Source organism: Chelonia mydas, chromosome 2 (assembly GCF_015237465.2).
Source record: "Chelonia mydas isolate rCheMyd1 chromosome 2, rCheMyd1.pri.v2, whole genome shotgun sequence".
NCBI classification, from domain to species: Eukaryota; Metazoa; Chordata; order Testudines; family Cheloniidae; genus Chelonia; species Chelonia mydas.
In genome coordinates this window covers 130374328-130396331 of record NC_057850.1, presented here as the reverse complement: position 1 = coordinate 130396331, position 22004 = coordinate 130374328, and the positions used below count along the sequence as shown (strand labels likewise).

At 40.4% G+C, this 22004-nt stretch overlaps 1 long non-coding RNA gene across 2 annotated transcripts in view; it reads left to right on the top strand.

Moving 5' to 3' along the window:
• Positions 1-19163, top strand: part of LOC122464299 — a 50337-nt gene extending 31174 nt beyond the window's left edge. For both annotated transcript variants that reach the window (XR_006288239.1, XR_006288240.1), the window contains one exon: positions 18585-19163. This is a non-coding gene — a long non-coding RNA (uncharacterized LOC122464299). The remainder of the gene's footprint in view (positions 1-18584) is intronic.
• The last annotated feature ends 2841 nt before the right edge of the window (positions 19164-22004 follow it).

Below are 22004 nucleotides of genomic sequence, written 5' to 3'. Positions count from 1 at the left end.
TCCATCATATAGAAAGGAGGCAAAAATGTGGATCAGAATATGAATCCAAATCTCCTCAAACCTTGGGTCTGCTCAGATCCGAGATTCTTTTGCAGCTGTCTTTGTTTTCTTTGTGTACCTAATTTTTGTGTCATCTCCAAACAATGCTGATGCTCAACATCTCTCTCTCTCTCTCTCTCTCACACACACACACACACACACACACACACACACACACACACACACACACACACACACACACACACACACACACAGAGGGGAGCATAGCAAGGGCATAAAGCAAGGGGGAAATGATATTCACGTTGTATTAAATTATGTTGATTTGAGGGCTGATTAGGAACGGTACAGTAACCTAGCATGTTCCTTCAAATGTCACCAGCTGAATGGTTAGCCAATTTACTTCAAGATCCCACTGGATACATGTTAGTTAGATCATTTAGGTAGGCTTTAGTTACTAGTGTTTGCATAGTGTTATTTAGTTCAGTTATAGTTATAGGATGTTAGATGTTTAGGGGAGGGGCATTCTCCCTCTAAATGTTCTATTTGCTCAACTTTTATTATGTTCCTTCGATAGCTGAGCCAGGCACTTCTGAGCAGTGGGTGATCAGATGGATATAAGAATGACCATACTGTGTCAGATTAATGGTCCATTTAGCCCAGAATCCTGTCTTCCAACGGAGCCCAATGCCAGTTGCTTCAGAGGGAATGAACAGAACAGGCACTCAAGTGATTCTTCCCCCTGGTGTCCACTCTCAGTTTCTGGCTAAGAGAACCTAAGGACACTCAGAGCATGGGTTTGAATCCCTGACCCTCTTGGCTAACAGCCATTGGTGGACCTATCCTCCATGAATTTAGCTAGTTCTTTTTTTAATCCTATTTTAGTTTTGGCCTTCGCATCATCCTTTGGCAATGTGTTCCACAGGTTGACAATACATTGTGTGAAGAAATACTTCCTTTTGTTTGTTTTAAACCTTCTGCCTATTAATTTCATTGGGTGACCCTTGGTTCTCGTGTTATGTGAAAGAGTAAAGAACACTTCCTTATGCATTTATTCCACACCAGTCAAGATTTTATAGACCTCTATCATATCCTTTCTTAATAGTCTCTTTCCCAAGATGAAAAATCCCAATCTTTTTAATCTCTCTTCATACAGAAGCTGTTCCATACCCCAATCATTTTTGTTGCCCTTCTCTGTATCTGTTCCAATTCTAATATATCTTTTTTGAAATGGTGTGACTTGAACTGTATGTAGTATTCAAGGTGTGGGCATACCATGGCTTTATATAGAGACATTATAATATTTACTGTCTTATTATCTATCCTTTTCCTAATGGTTCGTATCATATCTTGAGTAATTCTTTATCATCTGCAAATTTTGCCATCTCACTGCTTACCCCTTTTTCCAGATCATTTATGAACATTTTGTACAGCACTGGTCCCAGTTCCAAACCCTGGGGGACACCACTATTTACACCTCTCTCTTTCTGAAAACTGACCATTTTTTCCCTACCTTTTGTTTTCTGTCTTTTAACCAGTTACTGATCCACAAGAGGAACTTCCCTCTGTGTGTATCTGTGTTTCATGGTAGGAGAGAACCACTTTCAGTACAAGGTCTTACCTTTTGGGTTGTCTATAACATTCAGGGTGTTTACAAAATGCCTGTCTGTAGTGGCAGCATACCTAAGAAGGCAGGGATGTATGTGCACCCGTATCTAGGTGACCACTTAATAAAAGTGTCACCCACGGAAGACATCTTATTACATGTGAATCAAATATGTAACACTTTTTCACTGTAGGATTACAAATACATTGGAAAAAGTAATTTGTAAGGCCTTGATATTTTCCACCTGAGGTTTAATAACTTCTCTTCCTGGTAGTTACCTAGGCATTGATGGTCCAGTTAGCCTGCATCCTGTGAAAGGTTATACATTCAGAATGATAGCATTTTATATACAAAGTGCAGGGCTCTGGTGAATCATGTCTGGAGTGGTTTGTTTGAATTTCCTTGTCTGCCTTGTCTCTGTTCTGTCAAGATGTCTTTCAACCAATCAGCAAATCATCATAATATATTAGACCTTATATCAGCGGCTCACAGCTTTTTATTAAGGTGGTAGGTATTATCCCCATTTTGAATACAAGGAACCTTAGGCACAGAGAGAATAAGCAAGTGGCCAAGAGTTATACAATGAGTCAGTGGCAAGTCCAGAACTAGAATACAGGACGTCTGATTCCCAGTCCCCTATTCTAGCTATTACACAATTCTGCTTATGCTATCTAGCTCTTGGATTGCAAGTACATTCACTACAAATATTATTTCAAGTGCAAAAAGAGAACAAAAATACTATAGCACTAATGCATCATTAATATTGAGATCTCAAGCACTCAGGAAACTATAAACATTAGAATTTCTCCTGCAAAACCAGCTCAACCACATTCCATATCATCTCTGTCTTATGGTATTCATTAATAACAAACAATAATTCAGTGCATTATATTTTAAATTTAACAAGGAAACAGGAATAGAATGTATAAGATGCTATGCAGTGTGGCTAAGATAATGGAGTGGGAGGAATCTTAACATGAGGAACTTCCTGAGAGCTTGATTTATAATAAAGCAAAGGTGTGTCCTTCCTCTTCCCCATCTCAATTTAATCTCCTTTTGCTCCTTCCTTTCCAAGAAAAAAGAATGAATTGAAAGTTGAAAAATCTGGAGTTTACGCCTCACTGGCTTTTTAGTGGACTTTAACATTCCATGTGTCAGGGTAGTTTAGGTTATCATGCCTGCTTCTTGGTGGTTTCAAAAGCCTAGCTAACAGCCTGATGATATCCATAGCAGAAAGTTACACCAGGCTGCTGAAGAGAGAATCAGCTCCTCACATGTGGTCCCTTTGCCAAAATGGATATCAGGCTAAAGATGCCTGTGTCTCTAGTCCTATTACAAGATTCCCCAGTCTGAATTTTGTTTGAAATTGTAAAGTCAATTTCAAGAGATGCTGCCCTCTTTCAGTGATGCCCAATACATCAATAACATACATACTAGCATTCTATCCTTACATATACTACAGAACACTTCAGGAACAGAACTCATGAGCACAGCTAAAGAAAGTCTCACTACTACTCTTTCCCAAGGCAAAACTTGGATTTAAGTCAGGTGTAGACAACGGCATGTCTGACTACTGCTTCTTGGGTTCGTGACCCTTCTTATTCATATGAATTAGTATATTAGCATACTCACCACATCCTTCTTTTAACAACCAAAGAACAAAACAAAAACCTATTCAATCATGAAGAGATGAAACATGATTCCACTGCTGCTCAGTAGCTTTCAATTAGTCTCTTTGGTTTTTGATGATTCTGCCACAGCATGTTCTCATCTCCATTGAGACAGTCTCTTCGACTGGGTGTTTTGAGACCACATCAGTTTCTTACGGTCGGGATGGTGTGATTCCCAGATAATCAACCTGGGTATCTGATGATCTTGTGTCTGATAGATCCACATCCCTTGTAGTCTCAACAGGCTGTATCATATCAGTATGTGTTGGTGTTGTTACTGGAATGTCCCTAATTTGATGTGTAGATGGTCTCACTGCATTACCTGTGGAGGTAGCTCATCTGGGACGTTTTTTATTGGTACTAGTAAGAGATGCTTACAGTTCCGTCTCAACAAAAATTCTAATTTTGTTTTGATCTCATATGATTTTGGAGCACCCAGATGAATTACCTAAGTCTTACTTCCTCAAGAACCATTATTCCAAATTTTAACAGATTCTCCAGTGTGTGGTTCCCTCAGATGCACTGGAGTTTTGCACAGTGGGACTTTGTCTTTACATCTTTCCCTTTCCTTCTGCACCCATTTGTGCCTGAGCTACACCCTGTCTGATCTCCAGCTGATGATGTTTAGTTCATATCTGATGCCCTAGCAGAAATTTCACAGGTGACTGCCCACCTTCTAATGGTGATTCTCTATAATTCAGCAATGCAGTAACAGGATCCTCCATCACATATATTCTTGTTGTTTTTTAAAGTGTCAACAGTTTTACACCACAATCTGCAAGCCCATTACCGTCCGGATACCCAGGACTAGAAGAAATATATTTAAATCCATATTCATCTGCAAAAGTCTTGAAGTCTCTACTAGCAAAGTGAAATCCATTCTTGGTCCTCACTACTTCTGGAATCCCAAATCTACCAAAAATTAGCTTTGAGTTTCCTGATGACCTGGTTCATGTGGCCTCCATCAATATTTCTACCTCTGAGTAGTTTGATATAGAGAGTCCATTGTAAGCTATCAGGACACTTGCCTGTTTCTCCAGCGGGGGCTTGCAAATATATGCAAATAATCTCTATCTTTTATGGTAAAAATATCTTCTCCCAGTGTGTCCTGAACTTCAGCTATCACATCCATATTTATTCGTGATTCTTTGGGTATGGTTGGCCCATAGATTTAGCATGTGGTACAGGAATTTAACATATCAACATTTGTTCATGCCTGGCAAATAGATTGTTTTCTGTGCCCTTCTTTAGAAATTCTCTATACCCACGTGCCCTTCATGAATGGCCTTTAGCATGTTTGTTTGAGTTCTGCTGGATCATGAGGTGCTTATGCTTGTGAAGGACACCATCAACCATAGACACTGAAAGAAAGATACTGTTTAGGCATGAATTATTTTTTCCATCCCAAATATAAAGCATCAATCATGGACTACAGCATCTCATCCTTCACTGTAGCTCTTTTCAACTGTGCCCACATGCAAGGTGAAATGAGTCCTGAATATTTTACCATGATGATGTGAATACCTATGTCAGATTATTTTTCTGATCGTATATTTCACTACTAAAGTTTTGATACCTTGCAACAAGTTGTGTTCTATATTAAACAGCTTGCATGTCAGTCCCAATTGTTGACTTGATTTCAGGTCCAATATAGATGTTCTCTCTCCTATAACAATAACAAAGCTTAGTCTTTTCTTATGTGTCAGTCTGAGCTGGCATCTGCTCACCACAGAAAGAGAGAGTCCATTGTAAGCTATCAGGACACTTGCCTGTTTCTCCAGCAGGGGCTTGTATTTTAAACTTTGCCACACTCATGCTGATAATTATATTGGAGTCAGAACATATATCTATGTTATGTGACTTGTGAGCCATGAGTGTGCAGAGTAATGAACCAGTCCTTGACGACTGGCAGCAGTTGCTCTATGTCATCAATATATACCGCCCCCTCATTGAAGCTATTGCCATATTTCTGGATTGCATCCACGGTTCTGTTGTCTGGTTCTGTTGTCTGCATTGGTTAGCAAAATGGTTGTACTTGTGACACACTCTGTACTTTTGTCCAAATGCTGGGCATTGTCTGCAAGCAAGTTTGGTTCCACACTTCCCACAGTTATCTGGGCTTGGCTTTCTATACTTGTTTCACCTTCCTTATATAGACTGTTGCCCATGTATTGCTTTCTTTTGTGTATTTCCTTCTTGTCTTGCTGTGCAGTTACTTCCTGTGCAGTGTCCCCGTCATCCTCTTTGCTTAAAGCCTGCATTTGCAGTTTTGCCTGTTCTGCCGATTTTCAGATGTTTATGGCCTTTCCCGAAGTTAAGTCAGTCCCTCAGTAGATGCTCCTGTACCTTTTCATCATTACAGCCTACCACCAGTCTTTCTCTAATCAAGAAATATCTTATGGGCACAAAGTTGCGAGAGTGGGTCCTGTGCTTCAAATCTGTGATGTAATCCTCAACACCTTTGTGGTCCTTTCCCACTCTTGTGTGGAAAAGAAATCTTTCATAAGTTTCATTCTTTCTAGGGATGCATGAGTCTCAAACTGTGCTAAGACTTTATCAAAATCTTCACTGTTGTTGGGGAGAGCTGGGAGCTCTTAAAATATCTTGAGCTTCCCCACCAGCTACAGACAGCAGTAAAGGCTACTTTGTAGTCTCTCCTCAAGGTGCCTTCATCTGTTGTCACCATGTACACCAAAAAAACCACTGTTTAAACCTCTTCCAGGATTCCTCTACATTCCCCACTAACTTCAGTTCCAGTGGTGGCTTTATGCTATCCTTTTTTTTTAAACTGTATGTGTTTCTGGAGCAGGGAGGGAAACTCTTCTGGTCTTCTCTCTGGTGTAATGACTGCTTGAAACTGTCCCACTCTTCGTTACATGCTGCCTTTAAATGTTCTCCAGACAACGCTCTCCCATCTGGCAACTCCTGGTACCGTGTGTTGTTTTGCCACTCATGAGGTATACACAGTTTTATACAAAAGATTTTATTCAACAGTTATAACTTTACTGTTAGTGGTAGCTGTGTTGCTGATCCTGCACTGTGTGCTGGTCCTGGCTTCCTCTTCGTCTCTGCAAAATGTCTGACTACTGCTTCCTGGGTTTGTGACCCTTCCTGTGTATATGCATTTGAATACTCAGCACATTATTTTTTGCTAAGCCCTAGACTCCAGACAGCTGACAATCCCCATGAGAAGAAGACACCCTTGTGCACCTCTGCTGACACAGTCTACAGAGCTCAGTGCTGAAATAAGGCATACCTGATCCTTCAGGGTACACATGCACATCTCATCATAGCGCAGTGACAGCTCTGTGAATCTGCTCCAACTCATCCCTCCTCCATTTGGTACAGCCATACCTAGTGTACCTAGTACAGTTGGAGTGCACACAGATAAATGCTGGAATTGAAATCTGTGGAACACAACAAACAGCGACACATTCCTGGTTCTTATTATAGCAGCCCCCTTATTGAATCATTCCCATGTGAGCTCCAGGGGACAATGGGGTAGGAAAGGGGAACAAGGATTAGTGTGGGCGGCTATGAGGGAGGATGAGTACAGGGGGATTGGGGCAGTGTGCAGGTTGCATTGTGAAGGTGGTATGTATCTTAACTTTGTATTTCCTGACTTTGAGGTTTAAGATTAGCCCTTCTTCACATTCTGGAAGGACATGAGGCTGCACAGAGCAACCTTAACTCCACATTAATGAAGTTTGGGGGCAATTAATATTGGTGATGTAAGAGCAAAACCCAAACTTTACCTGAGCTGCTGATCTGAACTTTCCATAACATTTATAATAATAATTAAATTCAACAATCAATACTTTCAGATTAATTATAACTGAATTTCTTTAAACATAGCCTATGCAAGATTTTAATTAACTTTGACTATATGGAAAGTCTATAGTGTCTGCATTATTCCATTAAGATAATTCAGAGCAAAGAAAAATGATATTTTTAATTAGACCCCTTTAAAAATAATTGTAGCTCCTAAACTCATTAAGATTTGCTTGTAAATTCTCAAAGGGGTGTACTTTTGGGGAGAATACACTATTTTTCAGACATGACAATGAGGTTAAATCCTTGCTGTAAGTGGAGAACGCAACTCGACCTCATCTACAGAGTCATGACCAACACCTCTATAATGTAATGTTCAGTTAAACACAGTAAGTAGGAGTTAAAGCTCTGTGTTTGTTTAGGATCGTAGAAATTGCCAGATTGGAAAAGATCTGAGTCTATCTAGTTTAGTATCCCATCTCCCAACAGTAGCCAGTACCAGATATCTCAGACCATAGTCGGCACGATTAATGTGAGATAATCTGCGCCCCCCTTCTCTCCCCAATTTAGTTTTTATCCTGATCTCTGGTATCTAGAGATTGATTTAAACCCTGAAGCAGGTGGTTTGATGATCCTTCCACAGCATTTTTGTTATCACTATCGTTAGCTATCATCATTCTGGATATCCCTATCAATGTTCAATCCCTTTTTCAATCTTGTTTAGTTCTTGGTGTTCACTCCATTGTCTGGCAGTGAATTCCACAGGCTAATTGTGCATTGCATGAAAAGATATTTCCTTTTACTGGTTTTGAATTTCCCACCTTTAATTTTACTGTGTGTCCCTTTGTCAGACAGGAGAATGGCTTTTTCTAATGGATTGTGGATTTGTGTTTTGCTAAAAAGTTTCATCGTTAGGGGTAAATTCTGAGAAAATAAATGATTGAGAACTCGGAGTGCTGGGAAATTTGTGACATTGATTCAGCACAGAACAGCCCCTAATGGGGAAATTAGACCAATGGAAATTAGTGGGTGCTGAGATCTATGAAAATCTGCCCTGTCTCTTACACACTGCACTCATCGTCCCAACGCTCCCACTCAACCCCTAGTTCATCCTCTGCCCCCTTCACACCCTGCACCCACACTAATGCCCCTCACATTCACCCCTACACACCCTTTACTTGCACTCATGCCCTCACACTCTGCAATCCCACGCACACCACAGTCACCCTTATCCCGCTCCCCTCCATGTACTCATCCCCCGTCATGCTAACCCCCTGGACTCCACTCCACCACTTAGCCTTACACTTGACCCCAAACGCTCCACACTTATTCCCCACTCACACCTCCTCCTCACATACCCTACAGACATCCCTAACCCCATTCATACCCTGCACCCACCCCAGCACACTGACCCCTGGCACTCACACCCCAGACACCTGCAAACTGACTCCATGCACTCAGTCCCTACAGGACTGGTGGGCAACCTGCGGCCTGTGCAGCTTCTTCCCCATCTGAACCATTCACCACCTCCACACCCTAACACACATTGTACCCACCCTTTATCTCCCCTCACATTTGCCCCTCCATCTCCCCTCTCACATACCCCAAACACCCACTCCTTCACATGCCTGCACACTGCCGCAATCCCCCTGTACTCATCCTCCCTCATAGCCGCCCACACTAATCCTTGTTCCCCTTTCCTACCCCACTGTACTTCCACCCTGCACTCATCCCAACATATTTACCCCCTGCCTCTTCAGATCACGCACCCTGCACTCTCCAACTCCTTTCTATAAACCCTGCACTCCTTCACTGCCCCTGCACACACCCTGCCCTCAACACCTACCCTTCCACACAGACCCCCACACATCCTGTACTTCCCACAGACACACTGTACTCACCCTCATCCCCTTCGTTTTCATCCACTAGACCCCATTTCCCTCTGAGAACTGGAAATAGAACCCAGGAATCCTGGGTTCTATCAGCTCCCTATGTTTAGCCCACTAGCCCTCATTTCCTTTTCAAAGCTGAGTATAGAACAAAGCAATCCAGACTCCCACAGCCCCATCTCAAATGAGTAGACCCCACATCCCGGTCAGAGCCAGGAATATAATCCAGGAGTCCTGACTCCCAGCCCCCACTGCTCTAAACTTTATATCTCATACCCTTCCAGTTTCTCCCAGCATCCGTGCATATTTACTTGCTGTTCTCCCACCTTGATTTTCAAACATAAAATAAGCAAAGAAAGAGACATAAGCAACTTTGACCAGCAAAAGCAATTCTTTTGCTATTAGTAATCCTTTAATATTTCATGCCAAGTGTCTTAAACCCTCTTAGACTGGGATTAGAAAATTAGAGCCAGATTTTCAAGAGCTCAGCTCCCATTTAGGCATCTAAATGAAGTGGTCTCAGCACCCTTGAAATCCTGGCCATTTCACTGATATTCCTAAATAGGAGTTAGACCCTTTGAAAATCTGGTCCCCTTAGTGTGTGTCACTAGCATTCTCTTTTTCTCTGGCTTACTGATTACAGTTTACTTATAAGGTCTATGTTCACATCTTTTTATAGGGTTCTTTCCCAGCATAGTGTCCTCTGGCATTTGGCACTTTTAACCCAAGAGAAACAGCCATCTGCAGCTCCTAAAGTGCTCATTTTGGTACTACCTACCTACTGGCTTCTTGTATCCTGCAACTCTTTGAATTCTAGCCAGTAAAAAAATAAATAAATAAATAAAACAAATCACTAAGGTTTCTCTTTTCTGCTTGCCAGATGCTAGGACTGGATGACAGGGGATGGATCACTCAGATAATTGCCCTGTTCTGGTCATTCTCTCTAAAGTACGCTACTGCGCTAGATGGACCATTGTTCCAACCCAGTATGGCCATTCTTATGCTCTTTCTTATTAGGAGTTTTCAGAGTATTTTTAAACCATTATCCAGCTTTCTCCATGACTTACCAGAAACTCTAGACCTCTGATCTCACCAGTAAGTCCTTCTATATTCACAAAAGAAGAATAGAGAGAAGAGTGTTTGTGTACCACCAGGGAAAAAGAGAGAAAAAATAAACATATCTTTACTGAGCCAAGGGCTTCTTCATGCCTGGCCCTAACTTGGTGCTGAGAGGGAAGATAGCATGCAAGGAAGCTTCCCTCTTTTGTACTTCCCACACATGGCCCTCTCACAGTTGAACTCACTGTTCTAAGGGGAGTGCAGGGAGGGACAACATATGTGTGTGTGTGAGGGGGAGGTAAGGCAGGGATTGATGGGGAGGGAGGATGGTTCATATTCTCCCTGGAGAGAATCCCTCCTCAAGCTCTTCATTTGGCTAAAGTAGCTCCAGTTCTCCTCTTATTCAGGCCAGTGATTAAATGCCACAATTTAGTTCTAAATATTATCGCTTGGGGGGATGTATTTATAAGCAGGTTTGTCAGGATAAAAAGGCACAACACTTCTTATCTGCAGTAGCATTCTGCTCAAAATGAGTCTCCTCAACCTTCTGGAAACATGTTTGCACAGGACATGCTCAGTTTTAATGCAGCTGTTAGCACAATCACTCCCCTACTTGCAACTTGATACCACTCCTTGCAATACTGAGTTCAGCCAAAGGTGGCAATAATCTCGCTACATGCTTCTCTACAGAAAAGAGTTTCCATCCTCTTCTCTGGCTCCTGAGAAGGACGAGCCTTCTCTCATCCTCCCTTCCCCCAGAAATGTCTCCTTTTATAATTTGGCACAGAAATCTGACCTTTCCAATTGAAATTAGCTTGTGAAAGATGCCAAATTACAGAACAGTGTTTTCCAGTGTTAGTAACATCTTTTTTAAAAAATCAGAGAAATAAGGTAGAAGAAACACTGTAGGGCATTTTTAGATTTATTCCACGATGTGATGCTTCTTTTAGAGACATTTTTGTGTGTGTATCAAAACAACTGCAGATCGTAAATTGAGTGCCTGTTTTGTTAAACTAATTGTACAAACAGCTTGACAATTTATTTCTAATATGAAAAATAGATTTAACTTTAGGTAGGCTATACTTTTTAATTAAAAATGAATTATGTACTAATTTGGTTAATTATACCAGACTGAGAAAATTCTGATTGCTGTGTTAAAATATTTTTAAATGTATGAGAGAAACTAGCGGTATAAATAAATTTATGCTAACAAAACTGAAAAGAACATTACTGCACTGATGTCATTTAACTTTCCTGAGATATTGTAATCATCATTGTAGACAACGCCTGTGCCAGTAGATAGTGATGTATTTTTATCTTCATGTTAAGGTGTTGTCTTGTATGTTACTTTGTTGATCTGACCTGGGAGGTTAGCAAGAAGTTCAGTACTGCCTGTGTATACTGGAGTTGGTACTTGAAATGTTCCAATAAATCTCTGTGCTTCTATAAATTAGTATTAGGGGCAGTGGATTCAAGATGGCAAAAGTACTTTTGCCAGAGAAGAAATTTACTGGTCATGCAAATGAGGCTGGGATGGGTGAATACTTGAGAGATGTGGAGCTGATGCTGTCTTTGAATGAGTGGTCTGATAAGAGAATAGTACAAAGTGTCTAGCGGTGTTTTTGGATGGTTATGCCAAAGCATTTTACCAGCAGCTTTCCAGTGTGGTTTGTGAGTCTTATAGATAGTTACACAAACACTTATATGCCCACTATGAGGGAGGATTGGCCCTTTTGCAATAGTGTACTGCAATGTTCCCTCAATTTTTTTCCATCTATGGGAGAAATGAATTTGTTATATGCACCATATCAAGGTAATGTGTGGATGTGCAACACCAGTAGAAACAAAAATATATATTTTTAAAAGTTAACATAGGGATAATTACTCCAGCCAGGACAAGTTAGGCATTTTAGAAATCACTACTCAAAGAATTACATTTAAGCATAAGAAAGAAATAAAAATATAATGCATAGACCAGTCAAAAAACTAAAATAACAGCACTTCGACAGAATAAAATTACAGAAATATATGTGCATTGCAGAAAGTATCAAGAAGTAACAATAATAATAATACAAGTATGTGTTGGGAGGTGAGTGTGAGTGTGGGTGTGTGTGAGAGAGAGACAGACAGACAGACAGAGATGTGCAGGCCCTTTAAGTAGATGGGCACTCAGCAGTTTGAAGCCTGCTTGTTCAGACACAGCAGCAACCTCCAGAAAACTCTGGCCCATGTCCCACTCCTGAGCCTTGTCATGTTCCACCCCTCCCCCACACACTCTGCACAGCCAGCAGGAGGCTTTTGGGAGTAACTGGCCAGGGGCTCCAAGACACAGGGCAGAAGCAGCATGGCAGCGTGGGGAGGGACACCTGACAGACTGCTGGGCGGATGCACGACCGCACAGCTTAGAGGGAACCTTGGTGTACTGGAAGGAATGGCAAGCCAGGAGGGGAAGATGAACTCCTCCATAGTGTTTGTTGCATTGAAGAGACTGTTCAATAGTGCTTTTCCGTTCTCACCCTGTCCAGAAGATGTCTTGAGTGAATTACAACCTAATGTGCTGAATCTGGAACTATGAATACAAAGAGGATATATGTCAAGTGGAAAGACATTAGAAAATCCTATGTGAAAAGTTAGATGATAAATGGTTTAACAGGGGAACTCCATAACCTTCTGGTGAAGGAAGATAACATACTGGATAAATCTGTGCACCAGATTATATGCAGAGTTCAGAATGTGAAAGAAGAAATTGGTTTTTAGTGCGCTGGATGAGGTGCATAGAACCCCCACTTATGGCCTTCGAACAATCCCCCACCTCGCCAAGGTCATCGTCACACGCAAGCTCCCCACACAGACCAAGGCACAGCAATTCAAAGCAGCAGAGACCCTGACATTACATCAGATGCAAAACCTGCAGACATATCTCCACTGCTATGATAATTACTTCATCTTACAACACATTTTTCAGGATCCTTGGGTCCTATGTATGCTGTTCACAACATGTGGTGTACCTTATCCAGTGAACTAAATGCCCCAGTGGCATAAATATAAAGGGAAGGGTAAACACCTTTAAAATCCCTCCTGGCCAGAGGAAAAATCCTTTCACCTGTAAAGGGTTAAGAAGCTATGATAACCTTGCTGGCACCTGACCAAAATGACCAATGAGGAGACAAGATACTTTAAAAAGCTGGTTTCAGAGTAACAGCCGTGTTAGTCTGTATTCGCAAAAAGAAAAGGAGTACTTGTGGCACCTTAGAGACTAACCAATTTATTTGAGCATAAGGTTTCGTGATCAAGTGAGCTGTAGCTCACGAAAGCTTATGCTCAAATAAATTGGTTAGTCTCTAAGGTGCCACAAGTACTCCTTTTCTTTTTTTTAAAAGCTGGAGGGAGGGAGAGACAAAGAGTCTGTCTAGGTGATGCTTTTGCCGGGGACAGAACAGGAATGGCGTCTTAGAACTTAGTAAGTAATGTAGCTAGATATGCGTTAGATTATGATTTCTTTAAATGGCTGAGAAAATAAGCTGTGCTGAATAGAATGGATATTCCTCTCTGTGTGTCTTTTTGTAACTTAAGATTTTGCCTAGAGGGATTCTCTATGTTTTGAATCTAATTAACCTGTAAGGTATTTACCATCCTGATTTTACAGAGGTGATACTTTTTTACTTTTTACTTCTATTAAAATCCTTCTTTTCAGAAACTGAATGCTTTTTCATTGTTCTTAAGATCCAAGGGTTTGGGTCTGTGGTCACCTATGCAAATTGGTGAGGATTTTTACCAAACCTTCCCCAGGAAGTGGGGTGCAAGGGTTGGGAGGATTTGGGGGGGAAAGACGTTTCCAAACAACGCTTTCCTAATAAATAAACCCAGATGAACGTTTGGTGGTGGCAGTGGAAGTCCCAGGGCAAAGGGTAAAATAGTTTGTACCTTGGGGAAGTTTTAACCTAAGGTGGTAAAAGTAATCTTAGGAGGTTTTCATGCAGGTCCCCACATCTATACCCTAGAGTTCAGAGTGATAAAAACTATGTGGGTGAAACCAGACAATCACTATGCTCTTGAATGAACTCGCACAGAAAAACATGATAAAAGAAAACAACATATCACCTCTAGGCAATCACTTTTCACAAAACAATCACTCCATATCTGACCACTCAGTCCTGATCCTCAAAGGGAACTAGCACAACACTTTCAAAAGACAAGCCTGGAATCTTAAATTCGTAACTTTTCCAGACACTAAAAATCATGGTATTCATTAAGACACTGGATTTATGGCTTATTATGACAATCTGTAACCCACTATTCCTCTTTTTCTATCCTATGACTGCAGTGGTCTTAATGGGTCACTTCATCTTGAATGGTCCCTCAAAGTATGTGCTAGATATTTCCACTAAAGGATCTGTTCCACCTTTTATTTAGCTGTGACACTCTCAGTACCTTTCCCTGCCCTGAATAAAAGCTCTGTGTAGCTTAAGAGCTTGTCTCTTGCACCAACAGAAGTTGGTCCAATAAAAGATATTACCTCACCCCAGCAGGGCCAGAAGCTCCCTAGAAGTGGGGGGAAATAACGTCTGTTCTCACTTTCAGGTGATGGAAACAAGAAGCAGGCAGCATTATCTACTGCAAATTGTAACCAACCTTGTTTGTCTGAGTGATTGGCTGACCAAGAAGTAGGACTGAGTGGACTTGTAGGCTCTAAAGTTTTACATTGTTTTATTTTTGAATGCAGGTTGTTGTTTTTTTTTACATAATTCTACATTTGTAAGTTCAACTTTCATGATAAAGAGATTGCACAACAGTACTTGTATGAGGTGAATTGAAAAATACATTTTTTGTTTTTTACAGTGCAAATATTTGTAATAAAAATATAAAGTGAACATTGTACACTTTGAATTCTGTGTTGTAACTGAAATTAATATATTTGAAAAGGTAGTAAACATCCAAAAATAGTTAAAATAAATGGTATTCTATTGTTGTTTAATAGCACAATTAATCACAATTAATTTTTTAAATCTCTTGACAGGCCTAGTAAATTGTTAAAAAGCCACTAACTCTCATTTTCAATAGGGACTTAGACACTCCATAGCCCAAGTCTCATTGAAAGTCAATGGGACTTAGATTCCTAAATGCCTAGTTGACTTTTGAAAATGGGAGTTTAACTCCCAAATTACTTAAGTGGTTTTGAAAATTTTACACAAGATGCATGAAATTCTGTAAAATGTATCTTCTGAACTAATTTTGTGCAGGTTGAAGAATTTAGAAAAAAAATCTATTTATTTTGATTCTTTCTATTTCCTAAATGAAAAGGGAATACTAGCATACTTGACATAGGATCTAGTTATGGGTGCTCTGCACATGCCTCTAATGCAAACAATACAGCCTTCATCTCATGTGCTGTTAAGAACATAAGAACAGCCATACAAGGTCAGAAGAATGGTCCATTTAGCCCAGTATACTGTCTTCTGACTGTAGCTAGTGCCCGATGCTTCAGAGGGGGTGAACAGAACCAAGTAATTTATCAAGTGATCCATCCCTAGTCATCCAGTCCCAGCTTCTCGCAGTCAGAGGTTTCGGGACACCCAGAGCATGGAGTTGCATCCCTGACCATCTTGGTTAATGGCCACTGATGGGTCTATCTTCCATGAACTTACCTAATTCCTTTTTTAACCTAGTTATACTTTTGCCCTTCACTGGGTTCATGGGGACATTACTGAGTACAGTTCATGTGGGTGCTACTTTCTCTTGTTCAACCTTGTAAGCTTCTAAGAACCATACATTATGCTTGTTGATTATTTGTCAGTGTTTGTAGTCAACAACTTGCATTTTCATGTGCTCTCATGTACTCACTTCATAACTCTGTCAAAATTCATCCCACATACTAGTGTATTTGCAGTACATAAATTTTTTTTCTGCATCATTTAACAAGCTATGCATCTTTACTGTTTGTGACAGAGATGACAATTTCCTGCAATATCCCTGAAAGACCTTGTTGTGTTCAGTTTATGTATTATTGAGATCTGGAATTGTATGTAACCTTTGTAAGGGGGAGATGTGATGAATGTAAGACCAGGGAGTTCAAAAGTTTATATTGAAAATATGCAGAACAAGTATGGATTTTTGGGCCAATATGTGACAAGTAGATTTCCTGAGGAATCCCTAGGGAGAGATTAATGCAAATTTCCAAGACCAGTTATGCAAAAAACCTAGCCTTTTGAAACTACACCCTGAAAAGAGGATCATTGTCTGCTGATTACCTGTTAGAAGGTGGAGATCAAAGGCCCAAGTTGTATAAAGAAATAGTTGATTTGCCAAGTCTACGTTCTGGTTCTGGACCTATGATGGATGAATTTGTAACCACAGTAAAAATCCAGTTGTGGCTTTTGAAGTACTGAAACCTACCAAAGCCCTAGGTTAGAGTTGTAGGAGATATCTGGTAAGCTTCTTTGCATATAAACAGGATCTTTTTTTGTTTTAATATGGTTTCCCTGTCATGCTTTTACCTTAAAATTAAATATGCTTGCTTAGAAGGATCTGTGTGGTAACTTATGACTATGGGCAATATACTAGTCATAGCCCCTGAAGAGAGAGCAAAACACAGGTGCTGACCTTTTGAGGCAATCTGGCTTGTGGGGGCATCACACTGTAAGGCAGGGAGCTGTGCGGCCTTAAAATCCCCAGTCAGGAGGGAGTGAAACATGGGTCTGCATCCAAGACATGCCATCTGGGAACCAGAAACCTTTAAGTGGGAGCCATTGAGGGACTACAGAGGGGGAAATACAGGTGCAGTTACCCTGAAACTATGACATATATGGTGGCAGAGGAGGATGATCCTCATTAGGTCCACCATCTCTTGGTGCACCAGAGTTATTTAGACCCTAGTGTCCCTTCATCCACTTCCAATGGGAAACAATGTTTAGTTGATTTTTCTTTGGGGTCTGACTAGGTCAGGTTTACAGGTGGGACTATTGAGACTGGTTCTGGTTCCACTGATGGTGGGATCACTTCCTTGTGGTAACCCGTAGTGGGTCCAAATGACCCTGGTATACCTAAGCTTTGGGCATTGTCTTGCCTAATGACCAGTATTGGGGTAATAAAAACAGGTAAGTTCCCCTGGTTCCTTTTTTGGGGATCCTGTTAAGATTTGCCTCCCGTGCAGGTCTGGTTAAGCCTCTTCTTCCTTCTGGGACAGTCATGTTTGTGGGGGTCAGCTCTATGCTCATCTCCCTTCCTTTTCATCTCAAACTTGTGCAGATGATCATCATATTGGTCAGCCTGTTTCCCAGCGATGGTCACATCCCTAAGAGCTTTGTCTGTTAATCACAATTTCAGGTCGGAAAAGTGTGGGGGGGGGTGCAGGGAGGACTTTATAGAATTGTTCTAAACCCATTAATTAAACTCTTGGACCATGGTAAACCGCTAACTAGTTCTCTATTGTTTTATGTAATCGCTAATTTGAGCTGAAACCTCATCATCGGTCATGTGCCCTTTTTACTGAACTCCCTGAAACCTTGACCTATGTGTTTCAGGGGTCAGTTTAACATTTTGCAACAAACCTTGTTTTCATAGCCTCTAAGCAGATATCATTATAATCCTCTCTGCCCATAAGGGTGAAGATGTCCAAAGCCTTAATCATGGAAAGTAGTGGAGCCAGACACTGGATCATGTTCTCATGCCCCAGCTTGTTCAATTCACACCCTATTTCAAGGGCATTGAAAACATAACCATTTCATCCCCTTCCATAAACAGAGGAAATAATTTCGTGTCTATGCCACCCACTGGGATAGGTACATGGAGTTTGGATTCACCTACCAGATTAGAGTTTTGCTGCACAGTCTTTCCATCTCAAGCTGATCTTGATGCTTCTTGTCCTTCTCTCTCTCCTAATATAGCATTGCTTCTCCTTCTCCTGTTGTCTCTTGTGCTGACACTGGTATTCCTCATGCTAGTACTGGAGCTCCCAGTCTTCAAGCACTGTGTTTTCAGACTTAGTCTGTCCCTCTCCAGCTGTATCCTTTCTTGGTCTACCTGCAGGTCTGTCCCTGATAGATAATGACCTCAAGGTGCAGCTTCAAAAGGCTGAATTTTTGCATAACTGGAGTTGGGGAATTTGAATTAACCTCTCCCTAGGGATTCCCCAGGAAATCCACTTAACCATGTATTGTCCAAAAAGTCCATAATTGTCTGGCACATTCTCAGTATAGTCTTTTGAACTCTTACATCAGTTTTATATTGGTCACATCTACCTCCCTCCCCCAAGAGATTACATGCAATCATGGACCACAATAAAGTATAAACTTACAAGAAGGTCTTTCAAGGATATTGTAGAAAATTGCCATATTTGTCACAGTGTTATGTTAAAAGAGTATATTATGGATATACGATTGGCAGAAAGTTGTGCATTGTACTTCCATATGGGTGCCTTCAATACTAATAGTAAAGAAACTACTTACAGGACAGAAGGTGAGCTATTTCAGCATGTGCCCCATGTTTCTGTTCATTTGAATTGTTCCTGTTAGTAAATTTGCTCTGTGTGTGTGTGTGTTGTCTTTTGGCCTTGCAATTAGCTGCAGTTGTCTGATACGCCTTTTGTCTTTGCAGAATCGAAACAATGTCGAGATGAGGAGATTGACAACAATACTGGAAAGACAAACAAGAGGTGGGAGTGAAAAAAAATGCCCCTTTTCTATAAGAGGGCACTTCTTTCTCCCATTTTCAATGATGGAAGTCTGAGATTAGGTTATTGTCTATTACAGCTTTATGAGGGTTGGTCGATGTCAAGTCATGAAAGCTCAAAAGCAGATCTCTGGTACATTGGAGAGTAGTTCCAGGCTAATCTATACAATTTGAACCTTCAGTGTCATTAATAAATGGATAGGTAACCAAGGACGCACATCAGTCTGTCTTAAAAGGTACAATACATTGAGAAACTGAATTGTTTTCATTAATATCTGAGACCAGTTTGGAAATTTAAGCTATGATAAAGTAACTCTTCTTTTTATCTGACTAAAAGGACATCCCAAGGCTTCTATAATTATTACTGGATTTCAGTAAAGCTACAGTTACTCAAACTCAATTCCTGATGGAGTGCTTATTTGTGCTGTGCTTTGGGCAAGTAATGTGGAGGGCTCAGTGATGCTTGCACTGTTTCCTTAGAGATATGTGTTAATGAAGCTGAAACTCACAGGAGGGCAAATAGTACGTAACTTGGTTTATCCATTGTACTAATCAATGGATAAACCAATTAAACAAAACAAATGTGGAAATGTAGAAACCAGGCATGGGAGAATCAAGCTGACTGTCCCTTATCAAGGAGGCCTCAGAAAAGAGGTTCTGATTTAACTGTGATTTAAATTGTGAACTACAATTGCCATAGAACAGAGAAGAGGTCAATTTTACTCTCTCAAATTCTCTTCCATGCTATGCTACCATTTGTACTCCCTCCTTCCAATTGCACAGAGGGCTCCTCTTATTCCTAAAGTCCGTGGTCTATTGGCCAAAAGATTCCCGTGTACTTTAATGGAAGTCATATGACTATACCTCCATCAATGTTCTGAAAATTGCTTCTTGGAGCACACATTTTATCTGGTTGCTGTGAAGTGATATTTATAAAACTTCTGTCCTTTTCCACTCCTTTGTACCCTTCCTTTCTCTTGCTATAACTGAATTGATTGTCTAGGAGAAGGGCCGCAAAATCAGTATGACAGTATAGTCTCACCCATTGCTATTATAAAAAGAGAGCAATTACCCTTAGTTGTCTCAGGTTTAATGTCTAACCATTTTTTTAAGCTTTTATTTAGGTATCACATCTTTGTACTGCTGAACATGGTCTGGCCTTTTTTCACATTTTAAATATAAGTTATTATACAGAATGTACAACTCAGGAAGATAATCTGTCATGTAGCTTTGTGTGGACTACAAATTAGTACCGTGTAGTTGGTTGGTAGCCAATGTGGTGCATAAAATAAACTGTGTGTAAAAAATACAGCTCAAGAATGGGGTGTGAGAAGAAAAAAAGAATTAGGCGATGATAGGGTTAGATTGCAATATCTGCTGTAAAAGCAGAAACAGTTCACAGGAGTAAGAAAGCAAGTAATGGAACAAAAGGAGATAGAGATTGAATTAAATGGATAGTGAATTGTAGCAGGAAAGAGAAATTAAATTTTGAGGCTATGGAAATCAAACGGTGAAAGATAAGAGGAACAATGGAAGATCAAGGATATTTCTTCTTGGGTAATCAGAAGAATGTGCCTAAAACAATGACTTTTTCATGACCTTGATAAGGAGAGTACTAAGAATACCCTCTATCATCATTCAGACATTGGGCGGAAGAAGGGCTGCCACAGTGAAAGACAGGTTCAGATCCTCAGAGTGAGTGAAGCACACTGAATATGAATGGTGCAGCTTGGATTAGAGTAATCAGTTACCTAGTTTTGTGCACATCCCAGGTGGTTGTGCTACATTTGAGTTCATCAATCAACATATATCAAACTTCACTCCACTGTTTAGTGTCGTCTCTGGGCATTGCAGCTACTGTGCTCCGCAGTCCAGCATGCAGTCAATTTGTAGAGAGGAAACTCATTTTTTCCCTTCCCAGGGAGAGTACCTGTAAGAGAAAGGAATCTTGATTTGTGAAAGACCACAGTAGCTATCACTGTTGTGATTTCTTATCTTGTAGTTTTCCATTTTCTAGACAATTTCATGACAAGGAAGGGATGAGTGCACAGGCATAGCATGAGTAACATGTATGGCAAGCTGTAAGCAAGCCACCTTAGTGACCCTATAATGTAGAATCTCTGAATAAATAAATATCAAATGTGGATGAAGACCACTAATGGTTTCGGCTACCTTTGAAAATGAGGTATGGCAATTTCACTCCGGCGCTTCTCTGTTGCTCAGAAATTCCTGCTCTGTGCTGCCAAGTGCATGGTCTATCTCTAATTGAGGAGCTCCATAAGGTGTTAGATCAGAGTATGGTCATAGTGTGGTGGACAGCAGGGAGATGTTAAGGTGGCTGGACCACTTGATAAAGCCAGCTGCTATTTTGGAAAGGGGAAGGAGAACAGGCCATACTTCCTTCCCCCATACATCTCTTACTGCTTCTAGGTGGGGAGAGAAACACTACCACCAGCTCATTAAAACTAGGCAGCCTGGGGCAGGAATTAAAAGGCAGAGAGCTAGGGGAGCATGACAAATTTGTGAATTACATTATCTATGAACTACATGTCTATGCAATGTACTCAAATCCATTTAATGAATTCAGCATCAAAACAACCCTAATCTTAATCAGTTATTTTGGAATTTATTCAAATAATTTCATTTATATCTCTTTATACGTGAATGTACACTTTTGATTGACAATTCTTAAATGCATCACAATGAAAAGAAAAGAAAGTGCAAGAAGTAGTAATTTCTCTGTTTGAGTCTGTGATAGATTTCATTTACGGAGCATTATTCAGCTGCTGTATTAACTATGCTGTACGCTCTTAAATTTAAAAATCCAGGATAGTTAAGTTCTTCGAATTTGTCTGTTCAAAATCAATTAATTATCTGCACTTGCAGCACCTAATTTTGAATGATTGTCAAGAGAATTAAGTAGCTATTTGAAGCAATATTTTGTGTCTATGTCTCGATACATGATTAATTTACTATAATAGTCTAAAAAAGGAAAGAGGTTGATTTCCTATTAAGCTAATAAGTCTTATTACCATTAACAAGGAAGACAGAAAAGTACAATAGTCACTGATTTTACTGCAAATTAACTAGACATGCCTCTAGACAATGACATTTAATAATCTTTTTTTCTTGAGTGATGGCTTGACCTATGAAACACATTGGGGTCTTTAAAGTCTCTGTTTTACTCTGGTAACTGAAATGATTCCTTTTAGTTCTGCTTCTTCTGCAGTTAAGCAGATTCTAAAGCTGATGGTGTAATAAGGGGCTTCAGGATCAGACACATGAAGAGAATTTTGGAATAACGTTCCTTCAATTCACGGTTTAGAGAAAAAATAACTATTATCC